We start from the raw sequence: 16,304 nt of genomic DNA, 5'->3' as shown, positions 1-16,304 counted from the left end.
CTCAGCCCATCGTGTCAGCCCACTAAATAGATCAGAGAAGCGCAGAGTACTTGCATCAAAGTTTCTGATTTATTTCACCTTAAGTAATAACAATTATATATGTCCCACATACTAAACAATATGCCCCATGCACTAAGGAAGAACGTTTCCCTAACCTATTTAGCAATTGTGCCTTGGAAGAGTCACTGAATATGTTCTTATCATCTTCTATATGGAAGAAAAAATACACTTGGCTTAGCACTTAAACAACATGCAGCACGCCTGAGCAGTGGAAGGTGCACACTGATCATATGATGGCATGGGCAAGGGACTATGAATAGTGCATCGCAGTTTGAGACTGTGGCAGAGCAATAGCATCAGAATTGCTGTCAGAAATGACTAGATTCCTATCAGGCTACATCTAATTCCTGTCCAAAAAATTTACATCTCCACATCTCAAAAAGGTGGATGAAAAAGTACCAGAAGAAAGTGCAGGTGTTATAAGCCACATGAAGCAAACTATGGTCAGAAAAAGGGTGGGAAGAAAGGATGGGACCATGCTTTCTCTGAAGAATCAAAACAACATTTTTACACTTTTGACTTCCCCAAACTTTCAGACTTTTCAGACTTTAGGTCTCCCACTTTGCTCTTTGGTTTCCTTTCCTCTTCAGACTGGAGAAATGTAAGGATTACAGAACACTTTTGCTCATGTCCGAGAGCATTTGGCCTCACAAATAATGTTGTTCCACTCAAGAGGCCTGCTTGCGTAAGTGCTCGTCAATTAAGCAAAAGCTTTCAGTCTGGTCCAAAGATAACAATTAAGTAATATGTGAGGAAAAAAATACCAACGACGGTCTCAATTCCTGAAAATATCTTAGTCAATCAGAGTTTCCTTTTAAAATTGAAACTCTCGGTGTGAACAAACAGCTCAATGAGAAACCCTTTGATGCTGCGGAGCAGTTGCTCACATGACCGACTCGTTAGGAGTTTAGGAGTTCATTTTTCAGATAAACTCGAGAGTGTTTATCTGAAAGATATCAGACACTGTACTGCAAAGGTGCTCACAAAATAGGAATCAAAGCTTGCCACTGCTGATGTGCTAAATTATTGTTGTTGTTGTTATTAATGTGCTAAGAGTCTTTGGTTGCCCAACACAGGCTGTCTGACGGGACAACTCATAACAAGAAAGCTCTCACAAGTGTTACAGGCCCGGTGCCTGACGTGCCACCTCTCAGTTTAGAGAATATCCGTGGATTACAACACAGGAGTTACGTGTCGCAGCTGTACCCAAACAGTCTACCCAAGGTGAAGCTCCAGGTCAGTTTTCGCTGTCATATCAGACGTTTTTATACCAATTCTCCTAAAAATATCATGAGTTCATTTTTATTTTATTTTTTTTTTTACAGTTCATAACAGGAGCAAATAACTGATCTGTATTTCTGTCACTTTTGTGAGGAGATTTTTATTACCAATGCCTACATACGAGTGGAAGCGCTTGTTTATTTCTAAATGTCTGGCTCACTGAAGGGGACTTGGTGCCATTTGTGCAGTCAGGGGATGGAAAACCACGGGGTGGGGGCAAAGACAGAAAGAGTCAAACACACAGCAGGAGGCACCGGCGGCCCAGCACAGCCCAGCCCAGCCCTGCCTTTAATCGCTGATAACGGGGGACATTTCCCGTGGGGCGCAGCCCCTGCCTGTGGCCGCCGCGTTACGGCACCGAGGGGCCCAGGGGCACCCCCGCGGCCCTCAGGGCCCATTTGGCGTGCGCAGCTACTCGGCGCCGGGCGGTAGGGCGGTGACGTCAGCGTGTTGTTGGGTCTCGGCGCGGGGTGGCCGGGCAGGCCGAAGGGAGCCCACGTGACCCGCCCGGCGGAAAGGAGCCGGCGGGGGGAGGGGAGGGGACGGGACGGCAGGGGAGGGGAGGGGGTGGGGGGGGCAGCGGGCGGGCCGTGCCCCAGCCCCCGCTGCGTGCGCATAAATAAATAAAATAGAGACATCAATAAATGAATTTAGGCAGAAATAGATGTATGCACGCACCTTATATGTACATATATAGATATATATATATATATATATGGGGGGGGTGTACGCGGAGGCCCGCCGCTAACGGCCGCTGGCGGGCGGTTGGCGGTTAACGGGCGGCCGGTCTGTGTGTGTGTGTGTGAGGGGGGGAGGGGAGCGGGGTGGGGGAGGGGGCAGCCCGTTTAACTCCAATTCCCTTCGATTCGGTTCGATTCAATTTAAATTTATCTATTTCTGGTGGGGGGGCTGCCGGCGGGGGCACACGGCCACAGGCGGTGCCTGCCCGCTGCCCCCCTCACCCCCCCCCCGGCCGCCATTCCGCCCCCAAAGTTTCCTCGCCCCCCTGCCCGCCCGCCCGCCGGGGCTCCCTCGTGTGCCGGCCGTGTGCGCCGGGGGGGAGGAGGAGGAGGAGGAGGCGGCGGCGGTGGTGGTGGTGGTGGAGGAGGAAGGGGGGGGTGCAGCAGGCTGCCGGCAGCCCGGCCGGGACCCGCGAGCTGCACCATGCGCGGCAAGTGAGGGCAGCCGCCGCCCGGCCCCTGCCCGCAGCGCCAGGTGAGTCCCTGCCCGCGGCGCCCCGGCTCGGGGAGGGGACGGCTGCACCCCCCATCCCCATCCCCATCCCCTTCCTCCTCCTCCTCCTCCTCCTCCTCCTCCTCCTCCTCCTCCTCTCCCGGGGCCCCGCCGCGCCCCTCGCCCGTGCGGGGGCACCGCGCCCCCCCCCCCCCCGCAGCCCTCAGCCAAGTTTCGGGCGCGCTCCTCGCTTCGTTATTTCCATTATTATTATTATTTTTATTTATTTTTATTTACTCCTGGCTTTTATTGCGGCAAAACGTGCGGGGGCTGCCTCCTGCCAGCCGGGGGCTGCGCTGCGCCTCAGCCTGCCCCCAACCCCACACCCCCCCCCCATATCCCCCCCCTACCCCCCCACCGTCTCCCCGCCGCCCAGACACCGGCCCCGGCCGTGTGCTCTGCCCCCCCCCCCCCCTTCCCCGTCCCGTCCCGTCCCGTCCCGGCTGGGGGCAGGCGGGCGAAGCGCCGAGAGGGAGGAAAAACGCGAGGCTGCCGCTGCCGGCCGCTGGGGGAGGGGAGCCCATTCATCGCCAGGGCGCGGAGCGGCGGCAGGCAGCGAGCGCAGCCCGGCTCCGGCACCGCCAAGTTTACTTCCAAGTAGGTAAAAACCCGCCGCTCTCACACACACACACGCACACACACACACATTATACTCACATACACACACGCACACCCGGCCCCGGGCTCCCCCCGGCAGCGGTGCGGGGAGGCCGGGGGGGGCACGGACCTGTTGCACGCCTGCCAAGTGCGGAGGGGACGGGGAGCGGGGAGCAGGGAGCAGGGGCAGCGCGGCCGGAGCTGCGGCTGGGGGCACCTCTCCGCCCTGTGCCCCCTCCACCACACCCCCCGGGACAGCCTCGGTGCTGCGGGGGTGAGCGTGCGGGGAGCGCGGTGCACGGGCGGTGACCCCTGACCTGGCTCCCCAGGAGGCATCCTGCCCGGCGCTGGGAGGGGAGGGAGGGAAAAAAGAAAAAAACAAAACCACCAAACACACAACAACAACAAAGCCACACCCTAAAAGTTGGGCTCGGTTATTAATTTCTCCAAGTGGGCGTCCGGCTGCCCTCGCGTCGCCGCCGCCGTCGCAGCGTGCCTCCTGCGCTGCGCCACGAGGGTCCGGCCGTGCGAGGCTCAGAGAGGGGTGTGGGGAGGGCGAGCGGCCGTCCTGGTGCGCCTCGTTGCGTGTTGTAGGAGCAGGGACACGTCCCCAGGTAATGCTGCAGGGAGCTCGGTGGAAAGAGCCCCCTGTCAGGGATGGTCGGAGTAAAATGGAGTGCCAGGTTAAAATTTCGGGTCTGATGTTTTAGGCTGGTAGTGTGAAAGTATGTTGTGCTGGAGGGGACTCTGACTGTAGGTAATGAATACAAGGACTTTGCTGGTGACCAGTGTGTTGCATCTTTCTTCCTTAGCAATCCTTTAACAGCTTGCCCGTGTGGCAAGTACCAGATTTAACATAACACACCTTGCTCACCGTCTGACTGCATGTGCTGGGCTCAGGCCTTTCCTGCCCTGCAGGTAGTGTCCCATCCGACACAGGGACACCCGGCAGGGTTTGAAGTAAATACCTTCCTTCTGAGATAGCTGATACGGTTGGCAACAGAGTGGGGTTGTCTTGGTGTGTTTTGGTGGTGTTTGTTTACGTTTTTAACAATTACAGATCATAATTGCAACGCCTCAATGACGGTTGTAGTAGTAGAAAAGGGAAGCTCTCCCACAGAGGGTTTGGGGAGGGGGTGGGAGGGAAAAAAAGAGTGCTAGAGGGGGAGGATGCTATCACCTTAAAAGTACATTAAACCTTTCTTGGGCTGCATGCGACAACAGTAAAACGTTAGAGATTTGAGCAAACTGCTGTTCCTTGTCTCTGTTTAACACCTTCAGTGACCTAGCGAGCAGCCATGGTTGGTTTTTCACCCTTCAGCATCCTTTTTGGAAGGAAAGGGGGTTAAGAACTTTGTGCGCATGTGAGCGCTGCCAACTACACAACTGTCCGAGAGTCTCATAGGATGCTCCCTCCTTCCCTCCGCAAATAAGTTGTACCTGAATACATCCTCTGCCCTCCTGCTCTCGATGAAGTAAGACAACTTCAGTGTCCGATGCCTGTCACAGCACAGGCAATGAGCTGCGTGCACTGCTCGCTGTTACGGCCAGCGAATTGCGCCCCTTGTTCTATTCAGCGGGTGGCAAGTATCCCCTGTGCTCAACAGGAAGAGTATCAAAGAGCAAAAGTAATTTAAATTATTGCTAGAGATGGGATTGTGTCTGCACTTAAAATCATAAGGCTTCTGCTCTGCCAGTTTTCCCAGTTTGTGCCCTCCCGTTTCTTTGCGGATAGGCTTTTCCCATTCCCATGGCAGCACGGCTGGAGGTGGACCTGTTGGCCGCTTGGTAAATGCAGTGTGCCAGCCCCCTGGGAGAGCTCCTCAGCTGAGTGAGACCCTCCGGTAGCAGCAGCTACTGAAGGCCTCTGTCCTTGAGCACGGAAGGTATCGATGAGAACGTCCTCAAGTGCGGATGGGCTGTTGCTTCTTGGTAGGTGATACAAGCCCGTCGTGAGATGCGCTCAGGACTTGGTGGTGGTCTGAATTGGGTTCATCTCGGAGATCAGGCTGGGAAACCTGTCCCAGGGCTATAGCTGGCGTGCTTCGGTGTGCTCTTGCTGTTTTCTGTTGACAGCTTTTAAAGTTCAGTGCTAGAATTCGTGCTGTAGTTTGTCCTGAACTGATGTTGTTTATATTTTAGTAGTGCCAAGGGGCCCCCATTCAAATCAGGGCCGTGTTGGGAATATCCTAGATGACAGTTGTTATCCTGGAAAGGTTGTAATCGGAGTAAGTGAGAGAGACAGAAAACCGGGAAGGTAAATGGTGGAAAAAACTGGCTCCAGGGAGCAGCAGCTGATCGTGGTGCCCGATCTGCTGGACAACAGCCTAGGACCTCGTCTGGAAGGAGAGAGGAGAGTTGTTCGCACCGGGAGGTGCCATGTGGAGGTAAAGGATCAGATTGCTCCATGCAGCCGGGCTGTGGCCACTTCTCACCTTTGCAACGCGCAGGCCTGACCCTGCCGTCCCTTCACTGCTACTCCTTGGGTTCGTGGTATTAGTTCATGTTATATGCACCAGCCTGCCTGTAAAAACAGCAAGGTTTTGTAACTCTTGAGGGCAGATTCTTTTTCATAATCTTCATTATGAGGCAAGATGGAAGTAATTTTGTAAACTCCTTTTCAGCTGCTAAATTAAACTCCATTCCCTCTTTCCCTCCCTCCTCTTGCCTATTTTTAGTTAGGAGGAAATAGCTGACCTCTTTACAGCAAGAGCCCAGACCCCCTGGGTGCCATTTATAGGTTTCTACCAAATGGCCTACTTGGACAAGTTGGTTGAAATTAAACAAAACCATTGGAACTGCAGCTCCACACAGGAATAGCAGCCTTCCTTAAACAAGAAATCGGTCATTTTAACAATACTGCAACCAACGTCCAAAGGTGAGAAACAGGTTTTAGGTTATTTTTTTCTTTGGTATATCTTATATATATCTTAAATGAATGAATAAGATATTCAATATATATTTGTTTTCTTCTGTGGCAGTCTGACCGTCAATACCGTGGAATTTTGGATAAGAATGGTGTTTTGTTTGGAAAACAACACAAGAAGCCTTTCCAAGTTAGGACTGGGTGAAAACTAGGTGGAATCAGAAAAGGATGTTTGATTTCATAAGAAAAGGCTATCCTTTCTTACCTGTTTTCTCGTATAGGCATCTTATCCTACACAGAGAATAATAAATTACGGCTACTAATATTTGTTAATTACATGGAAATACATAAAATACATTCTGCAAGCTTGACTGAAAGCACGTTGAACTATGGTTATATGACTTTTTGCCTGTTAAGGGGCACAGGCATTTTGCATCACCGTTCTTGTGCGTGTTTGTATTTTGTTGAAGTGGTATCGATGACTTCAAGCGTTGCGCTCCAGCAGGAAGTGACGGATTTCTTCATTTGTTGCTTAAGGAGAAAAGAGCGTATGGTTATGTGCGCAGCCCGTGTGAGGCCTCAATAACACCCTGTCCAGCTCCCAGCCACCAAACCCGTTTTTATGTTTGGTTACCACCATGGCTGCGGTAGGAAGAGAGGCTTGGTCTTAGGCACAGCTGGTGGTTTGGCTTCCATTTTTATCATTTTGTGAACTTTATGCAGTAAAAGGGCCATCACAGGGTTTAACCCCATTTCTTGACCTTCTCTGTTTGTCATACAGGCGATCAATATGTGTCTGCTTGTCCTATTGAAATCGGAGAGTGTGCAGAGATTCATTAATTTGTGCAGAGTAGAACTTTATGCCCCAAACCCTATGGTAGCCACGCAGTGTAAAATCATGCCAGTAGTACCGTAGTGTGAAGAAGCAATTATTTCAATTCTTAATAAGCGCGTTGCGTAGATACAGTTTGGCTTGGGTGTTGAGCCTTAGTCACTGGTTACGAGAAGTTACGCAGCCCGCTGAGCACGTGGACAGAGCTGCGCCTCTTGATCCTGAGGTGATAAGGCTTGTGGCTGCTTCTGAGCAAACGAGCAGCGCTAATAATGCACAGTAATTATGTACGTATGCTTATCATGATACCTTTGTCTAATTAAGTGCTGAGTTTTATTGACTGCCATTGGAGGGTGAAACGAGGCTTTTTAAAAAGCAATATTCTCTGCTGATACGTAGCAGTTGGTCTATACGTCAGTCTGCTGCCATTCAAAACACGGCTGCGTTTACTTGACCTAAATCTCATTTGATCCCCTAATTCTTGGTTACCATTCAACTTGCTGTTATGTTGTGGGTTCAGAATGTGTCCTATCATATGAAACCGTAATTTTCTTAGGTGGAAAGATGTGGTAACATCAAATGCGACTTTATTTCTTTCCTACTGTAACACAACTTTTCCATACCTACAATAAATTATTGATACAGCAAAGAAGCAACTTTTTTTTCCCTTAGGCATTAAAATACTTGGAAAATATCCTTTGACATTGTCTTTGGGAAAACAAAGAGGATTTTCTTTTGGTGGATAGATTCCCTTTGTCGTTCTGCGGAATAATGCATTTGTTGTGCTTCTTTTTGAAGGCAGCAAACTACACTGGGCGTGCAACTTTGGTTTCTGGGGCATTTTGCTGTGCAGCACCGTTGGCTCCTCGTTAATCCCTTACCACTGAACCCAGGCTGCAAGGTGTGCTCCTCAGCTCAAGAGCGAAGCCAACTACATACGATTTATGTGTCCGAGCAGAAGAATCACGTGCTATAGAAGCGCTAGTGAAAGGGTGCTGTGGCACTGTTATGATTTACGTGGATAGGGCTGCTAGTGTGTTTTTCATGCTTAGAAGTGTCTGCTGATGAGCCTGTGCTGATTTGACCACGGTCCAGTAGCTGACAGCAAAATCACTGGGAAGAAGTTCTTCCAAAAGAACTGACCTTCACACTGCATGGTTGGTAGATGTTAAGTCAAAAACTGAGCTTTTGCAAATCCATGTATGTTGGTAACTTGCGCTTACGAATTGTTACGGCCATCTGATAGCTTCGGTGTTGTTCAGCAGCTACAGGTTGCTTGTTGTCTCCAGCCTGGTCGCTGCTGGCAGGGCACGAGTGCGTCCAGAGACCCATTAGGGTTCAGACTTGTGTTAGCACGCAGTCTCAGCTGGGATTGTTAACGGGTTTCACAAATACTAATCGTTTAACATGAACTAACTAATTGTCCTCTCTGCGTACACGTGCTTACATACACACAGCCTTAAGGTAGTCAAAAACCCCCAGATTTAGAGAAAAAAGGAACCGTCCCGAGGCTGAAGAAACGTGCTGCGGTGCAATGGTTATGCTCTCGGGCCCTTCACCGGGATATGCAGGGATATCAAGGCCCAGCAGCAGCACCTGGGGCGGTGTAGAGGCAGTGAGATGAGTGTGGGACGGGGCCAGGCTGGCCGTCAGGCCCGTGGGGAAGGTGGAGGTGAGGCAGAGTGGCGGTGTGCTGTGCTGTGCTGTGCTGTGCTCGACCTGCTCGCTGGAAGGCGGCCAGCTCGGGCACGGCCGCTGTGCTCCTGCACCCACGGACCAGGGCCGGCCGGGAGGCTGCGGCTGGGGTGCCATCACAGTCATCACCTCTTCATTTCTTCCTCCTTGGTTATTTTAATATTATTTTAATCTTATTTTAGTCCACTGTTTGGTTTTTGGTCACTCCTAGAAGTAAAATGCAAACCCAGATCTCAGCAGAGATGGAGGCAGAACTCCCCTCTTTCCTAGCATTCCTCGCAGATAGGGCTGAGCTTTGCTGACAGGGTAGGACAGAGAACCCTAGCACAGGCGGTGCCTATTCATATTGTGGGGATTAGTTTCCAAGGATATATCTATCTGGTGCTTTTTACAGTTACAAAACAAACTTAACTCTTCTTGTACCCCTTTACACGCGTGTAGGAATTAGATGTCTAGGAAAGCAATGTGATTGTAGACTTGATTGAAGCACACCAAATCCCTTTGATTTTTCAGAAGGTATTGCCAATTATATCTACACAACTCTCTTTCCTTTTGGTTTAACTTTGCTGTTTTTTACTTTTTGGATTTAATTTTGTTGCCTTTTTCAGTCATTTAAAAAAGCTTGTATAGTTCTGTGTAGTTAATATAGTTTACTTCTTTTATTTTTACTCTTAAAATAATGTAAGCTGGAAGGCATAGATGAAAGGCAGGCATGAGAATTATTCTAATGAGGAGCGTATCTTCTTTCCCATCCATCCAGTTCTCAGAAATGAAAGAAAAGAACAGGAGCAGGTGAATTTTTAATAATGTGGCATGGTGTTCACAGGACACAGACTTTGTCATTCTGTGTGAAAGGTACTGAAGGTCTCTTTAATTCCATTTTCATTAGTACTTTCTATTTTGTACTGCTGTTATTATATAATTCATTAAGAATTTGTGGGAATCTGTTTTTATATTACAAAAAAAAAAAAGCAAACCCTAGGCTCTGATGCTTCTGCTTGTATCAGTAAGTGTCTTAAATAACCAGTTAATTTAAATGAGCCAATTAATTTGAAAGCAGAGCATGACAGTGTATCATAAAAATTCATCCAGCTTCATTCTCACAGGATTTTATGTGCTTAGAAAAAAACATAAGGCGAGCTGAAAAAGATGGCCCTAAATACAATACTGGAGAAGAAGAAAACAGTGATTGTGAGCTCTGTATAATGCATGGACTGAAACGTTCACGTAATGATTACTTTCACTGCTGATGAATCAAGCCAGCTTGTCTGGGGGACCACTGTCATGTATCTGCTACGTAGTCTGGTGGTGCTGGGTAGAGGTTAGGTAAAAAATAGAATGCAGTTTAGGCCATGACGGGCAGTTTACAAGGAAGAGGAGGAAGAGTGGGAGGAGGTTGCCTCAAAAGCCAGGCTCCACTGGTTTTAACTTGCAGACTGTCAAGCAGCCAACAAAAAATTTTTAGGAATGTTTTGAACTGTATTTTTTTTCTTGGCTAGGATGACACATCTTCAGAGCACTTATTCCAGTACATTTCTTCACTATTATGATGGTAGCATATAAACTATGTGGGTATTTTCTAATATGTCAACGTTATTTTGTGGTTACAGCACTGGCTTTTTGTGTCCGTTTTTTCTTTGTTTTTTAACGCTTTATGTGTATGTATGCATATGTGATCACTGATGTGTATATAATTTTTTTTTCATTTAAATTTTGCTTAGAGTAAGAAGTATATTTGTCATGGTGTCTATGACATTACCAGCAGCATATATTCTGGATTTAAACAAAACAAAACAAAAAAAAAAAAACAACAACAAAAAAAACAACAAAAAAAAAAAAAAAAAAAAAAAACACACAAAAAAAAAACAAAAACAAAAAAAAAAAAAAAACTTTTGACACCTGGATGGGTTCAGTGTTCTCTGATGTCAATGTGTTTAATGCCATTATACACCGTCAGTTTGATCATACTCAGTGAATGGTGGATTTGTAGATAAGCTGTGTTGTGCTTATTAGTGGGTGTGTATGTACATATATCTATACACCTGCTGTATGTCATATAGCATGAAATTAATTTCTCATATTATAAAAGTAGCATGTCTTCTGCACATATTTTAAAATACATATTTTTGTAGTTGCTTACTACTATCTTCAGATCACCATGGGGTTGTTTGGAACTACAACTTTATTCCTTGATTTTTTTTGGTAAATTGGGATATGTATCTGTTAAAAGAAAAATATGTTACTTAATATCTTTACAGGACGATTGATAGGGCACTCCTTTCTGCAGTTAGATAATTTCAGTGGAATGTGATGATTTATCTGCCTGACATCCTACAGAACTACTATGAAGTTTCTATTCATGTTTTCTTAGAAATTTCAAAGATCAAAATACATTGACAATTTATTTTACATCTAGTTTATTAAAAAGTGTGAATGTCAAGTTCTGCTTACTATAGTACAATCTTACTTTCCATCAAATTATAAATAAATTAGGATAGCGAAGTATCAAAAGGAAATTATGAAAAAAGTTTTCTCTTTTGTTGAAGAGTTCAGGGTTAGAAGTAATGATTGCTTTAATTTGTTAATCTGTAAATTATGTTCTTGGCTAACAGAGTTGAATTTAGTGTATTAGGTTGCTGTGGAACAAACCTCGGTTGCGTTTTTCCAACCTTTTTTTTTAACAGCTTTTAAACTTTTTTTTTTTCATTCTTTTTTTCCTCATCTGCTTAAAAACTATTGGAGTTTCCAGTGGTGTTTAAGAGATTTCATTTCACTGGAGGCTTTTAATGTTTCACAATTTTTCTTTGTCAGCTCCTCAGTGTGTGGGTAGTGCTAGCAAGGGCCACGTTGATCATACATTTGTGTTCTGAACATGCAACAAATCCAGTTATAGATATGGTCTGAAACTGTAAAAACTTCCTCGGCAACATGCAGAAGACTTCTAGGATCAAGCCTTACATGATGACAGTACAGATTCTTGACTGGTTAAGTCAGTGTGTTTCAGTCTTTTTTAAAGTGCCTGAGTAATGGTGCGCGTGATTTTTAGATTTTACACTGAAAGTCAGTATTCTGGTAATGAAATAGGCAATGCAGTGTCCCTTCCTCCTCTTGTAGCCTAATTAAGTAGTCTTTTTCATATAGTATAACTTCTATTATCTGTTTTGAATACCATTATTACCTGAGTCCTCACGGTGTTCTTTGAAGTTCGTGTGGCTGACAAACATGAAGTCCAGATTTGGAGCCCAGTTTCTTTAAAATGTGCAAAAGCTCTCTTGACTTATCTCAGCATTTTCAGAGGTGTAGTATTTTGCAGTAGAAAGTGTGAAACTTAGCAGCTTGAGGTTCTAAGTACGTATTTTGGAAAATGTCCAACTTAGGTCAGTGATTAGAGCCTGTGGCTTTTCTCAGACAAGTGCCCGTAGTTTTTTCAGGCCAGCCCACATCAAAAGGTCTCAAACTCTAGCAGCAGCCGCCCATCGAGCACCTTGTGAGCATTGGCAGGATGCTCTTGTTGTTGTCCATCCATATCGTGTGTAGTCTCAAAGCTCTTCTGCTGACCGTGACCTGTTAAAACAGAAGCCCTCAACACAGCCCAGCAGCTGATGCACACCTTTGCCTAAGCGTTACCTGCATCATACCCTCTGGGAGGACCCCAAGCCAGGCTTCACCCTTGGCAGTAGAGCACCCTGCATCTTTTGCATCTGCTCAGTAACAGAAGCAGTGCCTTCTGTAACCCGTGCTGCTACCAGTCTCAGCAGCGTGGCTCTGTGCAGCCTGAGATGGATCACAGCCAGCTGACCCAGGCCATCACAGCAAAGCCTTGCTGAGCTCTCAATCCTGCTGCTGGCTGGGGTGGCATCAGCTGGGCTGTGCTTAAAGGCAGAAACCTGGCAGTGCACGGTGCCGTGCTTCATCTGTCATGGGAGATGTTGGCCATAGAAATAAACACGATTTGCTGCTCCCAAGTGAAGGGGAAAAAAAAAAAGCCTAGAATGAGTATGGCTGTGTATTGGCAATGTGGTGTATGTGGGCTTTTTTACTTATTGGTTTGCTCTGGGGTAGCTGCTCTATATATGTCAACAGTGGAAAACTGGGTAGAAAGAGCATTATATTCTCTAGTTGTAGAAGTAAATTTTATGACTTGGACATTTTTGATGACTTGGATGTTCTATAGATAGTTCTTTTTTACATAAATATCTAATTGTTTGCGCTTTAAGCATTGTCTTAATTGTTCTTTTTGTCTTCGGAAATGCATATGGTTAGTTCCCTGGTGTCTCAAGCAGAGAGAATGTCTTGCCAGCCTATTTAACGTGCTAACGTATGTGAGAAAGCATGCCCTGTGGCCTGAAACATCGTTTATGTATTTGCCAATTGCCACAGCCTTTTAATTTCTGTTTGTATGCACTGCATTTGGTTAGGTTGAATTTATTATTGATTTCAACAGTTTGCAAATATTATACTGACAGACCGTTTGCTTCTGTCTCCTTTGAGCCAGCATTTTACCCTCATTAGTCTATGGATGTGTTCTTTTGAATGTTAGCCAAATGCTTTCATAAAAATGGCAAAGTTAGAGCTGTTTGACCTATTACTGGTAAACAACATTATCAAAATATATTTCATCGTTATACTCTACACCATAATACGTATAAATAGGTATATATTAATTTTTCCCAAGTTTTCCCTTTTTATTTTCTCCAGTTTTCTGAGCTCCCCATCACATGCAGACATTTGCTCAAATGTTATAGTTGTCTTCTGGTATTTTTGTGCATTCTTGGTTTGTTTTTTGAAGACTAAAGCTACTAGGTAAATAACAGCACTAATATTTATCAGTTCTCTAAATCTGTAGTTTCAAACCACAGCTTACAAGCTTCTAGGGGACACAGACTTTTTAAGACATCTGTGGGGGAAAAAAAGGAAGTCTATTGTCCTTCTGTTCAAATTCACTATTCAAGGTATCTTTATAGGTCCACACATTTTAAGAGATTAAAAACCACTGATTTAATTATATTGTAAGCTTCTAAAGGATGTGATGATATCTTATTTTTTATGACTTACTACTTTGTGGGTGTATATATCGTACACAAGTAATAATCTTTGTTTTTGCAGGTGGTAATTTATACCAACATTAATTTTTGGCATCAGTTTTGTTACATTGTGTAGATTTTTTTTTTTTTTTTTAATAACCCTTCTCTTTTGTAGGGCTGTGATCTGTATTCTCTGACAGCACAGATCTATCTGTCTGATCTTTAGTTGCACAAAGAATGATCTATACACAGGAGCATTTGGATTCCTTTAGTTTGTGTTTACCAGGTCTGTCATGTAGCAACAACTGCTGCTCAACTGATTTTTCTTTTCTTTTTCCTTTTTTTTTTTGGTCTCATGCAGCATTGTTTTTGTTTTAGTCTCGATCCATTTGTGTGGTACTATCACATTTCAGTAAATCCAAACCCTTGCATCTCAGAATGTCAGGAATTTTGTTATTTGATGTTACCACCTCTCTGTTCTCTCCTTGGCTTGATGGCAGCTCTCCGTGTTGACGTTGGGAGGTTACGTAGAGGAGGTGAGAGTGGGGGTGGGAAGTAAAGCAGGCTCTGGCTGTTTACACATTCCAGGCAACCATAGATCTGCTCTCTTTGAGGCCAGAAATATTTTCCTTTTCACTATCAGCCTTGCAGATCTGGGGTGTTTGGGCACACTGCCAATAAAAATAAATAGTAATGTGTTAATCTCTTAGGCTGAAATGTAATAAACCGTATTTTACATTTTTGAGCGTGTGCATAAGAATAAAGATTAACATCACTGTAATTAGAATGACATTTTTAGAAATACTGAGGATTATGACAATTGCTACACTTTCTTCAAGAATTGCCTGTAAAAGGACAAAGTCAAATTTGACTCCTTCCTTCTTGCTGGCTTGTTCCAAAGAGAGAGCCACATAATCAAAATATTTTTGCTAATTAGATTCTGTATTTTCACCATGTTTATCTTTTGGCTCAAGGAGCTGACAATGAGACCCTTTTTCTGATTGCTATGTCATGTGCACATTACGTGCATTTTTCATCTAATTTGAGGTGGGTTTAGTCTGCTTTGTAGTCTTTCATTTGGTTACTCCGGTTCCCAGCGCTTACGTTTCTGAGTTCTGATGAAATCAGATACACAGTCACCCACCTGCATGCCTATATTTTTTGACCATGGGAAAGTATTTCCTGCAGTCTACACTAAAATCCAGACTGAGCAGGCAGGCAGATGAATAATGATTTCTTCCAGGTTCTGCATAATGTAATGAACAGACCTTCTGTTTATTATTATTTATTATCAGTGTTTGTATACATGTGATTTCCTTCCCTGAAGCTTGCTTGCTTGGGTTTCTTAAAGCTGTATGCTACGTATGCCATCACTGGTTTCCTAAGTGGGGCAGTAATGCCACTTTGTCACTCCAGCAGTTGACGTGGCTCAACTTGTTGTTATTTCTGCTTCCAAAACAAGAGTTTTTGCCCTCCAGAAATACTAGTGTATAATTATGTCACAAAAAACAAGACAGTCCTACTGAGATAACAGCTGCTACCTTCAGTCTTAAGACCTTCCTAGGACATGCAGTGCAAAAGACAGCTCAGGCTGCATTTTTCTTTTTTTTTTTTTTTTTCCAAAGGCAACTAATTGCTTAAAACTCTGCTTAGCTGTGACTGTCATCGAACCGGATTATCAAAATACTAAACCATTTTCTGAAAAACTGTAGACAACTTCAGCTGGACTCCCAGCAAGATGGATAAGTGCATGGTAGTATTCCCTTCTTGAGTACACTTTTAGGAGCAGAGCAGGTGCTTTAACAGGCCGGCACTTTTATATATAGATACCTAAATAGGGGGCTGGGTGTTCGGAAGCTTTGAGGACACACAGCTCTGATTGAAATCAGGAGAATTAGTGGCTGCTTGGCACCTGAGTAGTAATAAGTAATTACCATTGCTCAGGAACCTAAATATAGGGGTGCGTCATAAAATTCTGACAGCAGGAGATTATCTCCCTCTTTTTCACTTGAAGTTGCATTTTTAAAAGTATTTTAAACAAACATCCAAGTGATTACTGCCAGTATGTACATAGGTGTTTGTTTTTTTTTTTTTACCGTCATGCATTTCTCGAAAGGCCAAAAGTTGGTCTCGGTCCTCGGAAGCAACACCTCACATTTTGCCGATGTAAAATACGGGTAGCACCTTGAAGGTGGTGCATGGCCTGTGTTGAAGTGTTGGGGCCTTTACAGTATACAGGTAACTATGTCTGTTTCTAGTATATGTTCAGTTTTATGTGGTGTAACATTCAACTTAATGGGACAGTGTGCTACCACTGTAATGGTGGTTTGTTTTAGTAGCTGTAACAAGTATTTTCTACCATAAAAACATGAAGACATGTTTTGCGATTGAAATAGTGGCAACTGGGAATCTTGTTCTTTATTAAACAAACAGAAACCCTAAAGAAACAAGCATATGAGGTAAAGTGACCTAATGCAAAAACAAACAAGCAAGCAAAACAAAACAAAAATCACACTTCTCAAAATGAAACGTGTTAGTTATGTGCATAAAATATCTAAAAATGTTTAGGGTCAAATAATGAGCTTTGCTATATAAGAATTGTATGCAAATTTCACAGTCTTGGAGGTGTGTTGTTTTTTTCTCTTGCCTGAGTAGTTTAGAAACGTCAGAATGCTGGTTAAGGCCAGATAATATAAAGACATTTATTAAAATAAAT

At 44.8% G+C, this 16,304-nt stretch overlaps 1 protein-coding gene across 2 annotated transcripts in view; it reads left to right on the top strand.

Annotated features, from left to right (window-relative positions):
• Positions 1-3,099: 3,099 nt before the first annotated feature.
• Positions 3,100-16,304, top strand: part of TBL1X (transducin beta like 1 X-linked) — a 197,316-nt gene continuing 184,111 nt past the window's right edge. For both annotated transcript variants that reach the window (XM_032186719.1, XM_032186710.1), the window contains exon 1: positions 3,100-3,171. The gene's annotated coding sequence lies outside the window, so the exon portion shown is untranslated. The remainder of the gene's footprint in view (positions 3,172-16,304) is intronic.

The sequence above is a fragment of the Aythya fuligula genome, chromosome 1, assembly GCF_009819795.1.
Source record: "Aythya fuligula isolate bAytFul2 chromosome 1, bAytFul2.pri, whole genome shotgun sequence".
NCBI classification, from domain to species: Eukaryota; Metazoa; Chordata; class Aves; order Anseriformes; family Anatidae; genus Aythya; species Aythya fuligula.
Note: the sequence above shows the minus strand (reverse complement) of the source record. Positions and strands in the feature narration are given on the sequence as shown.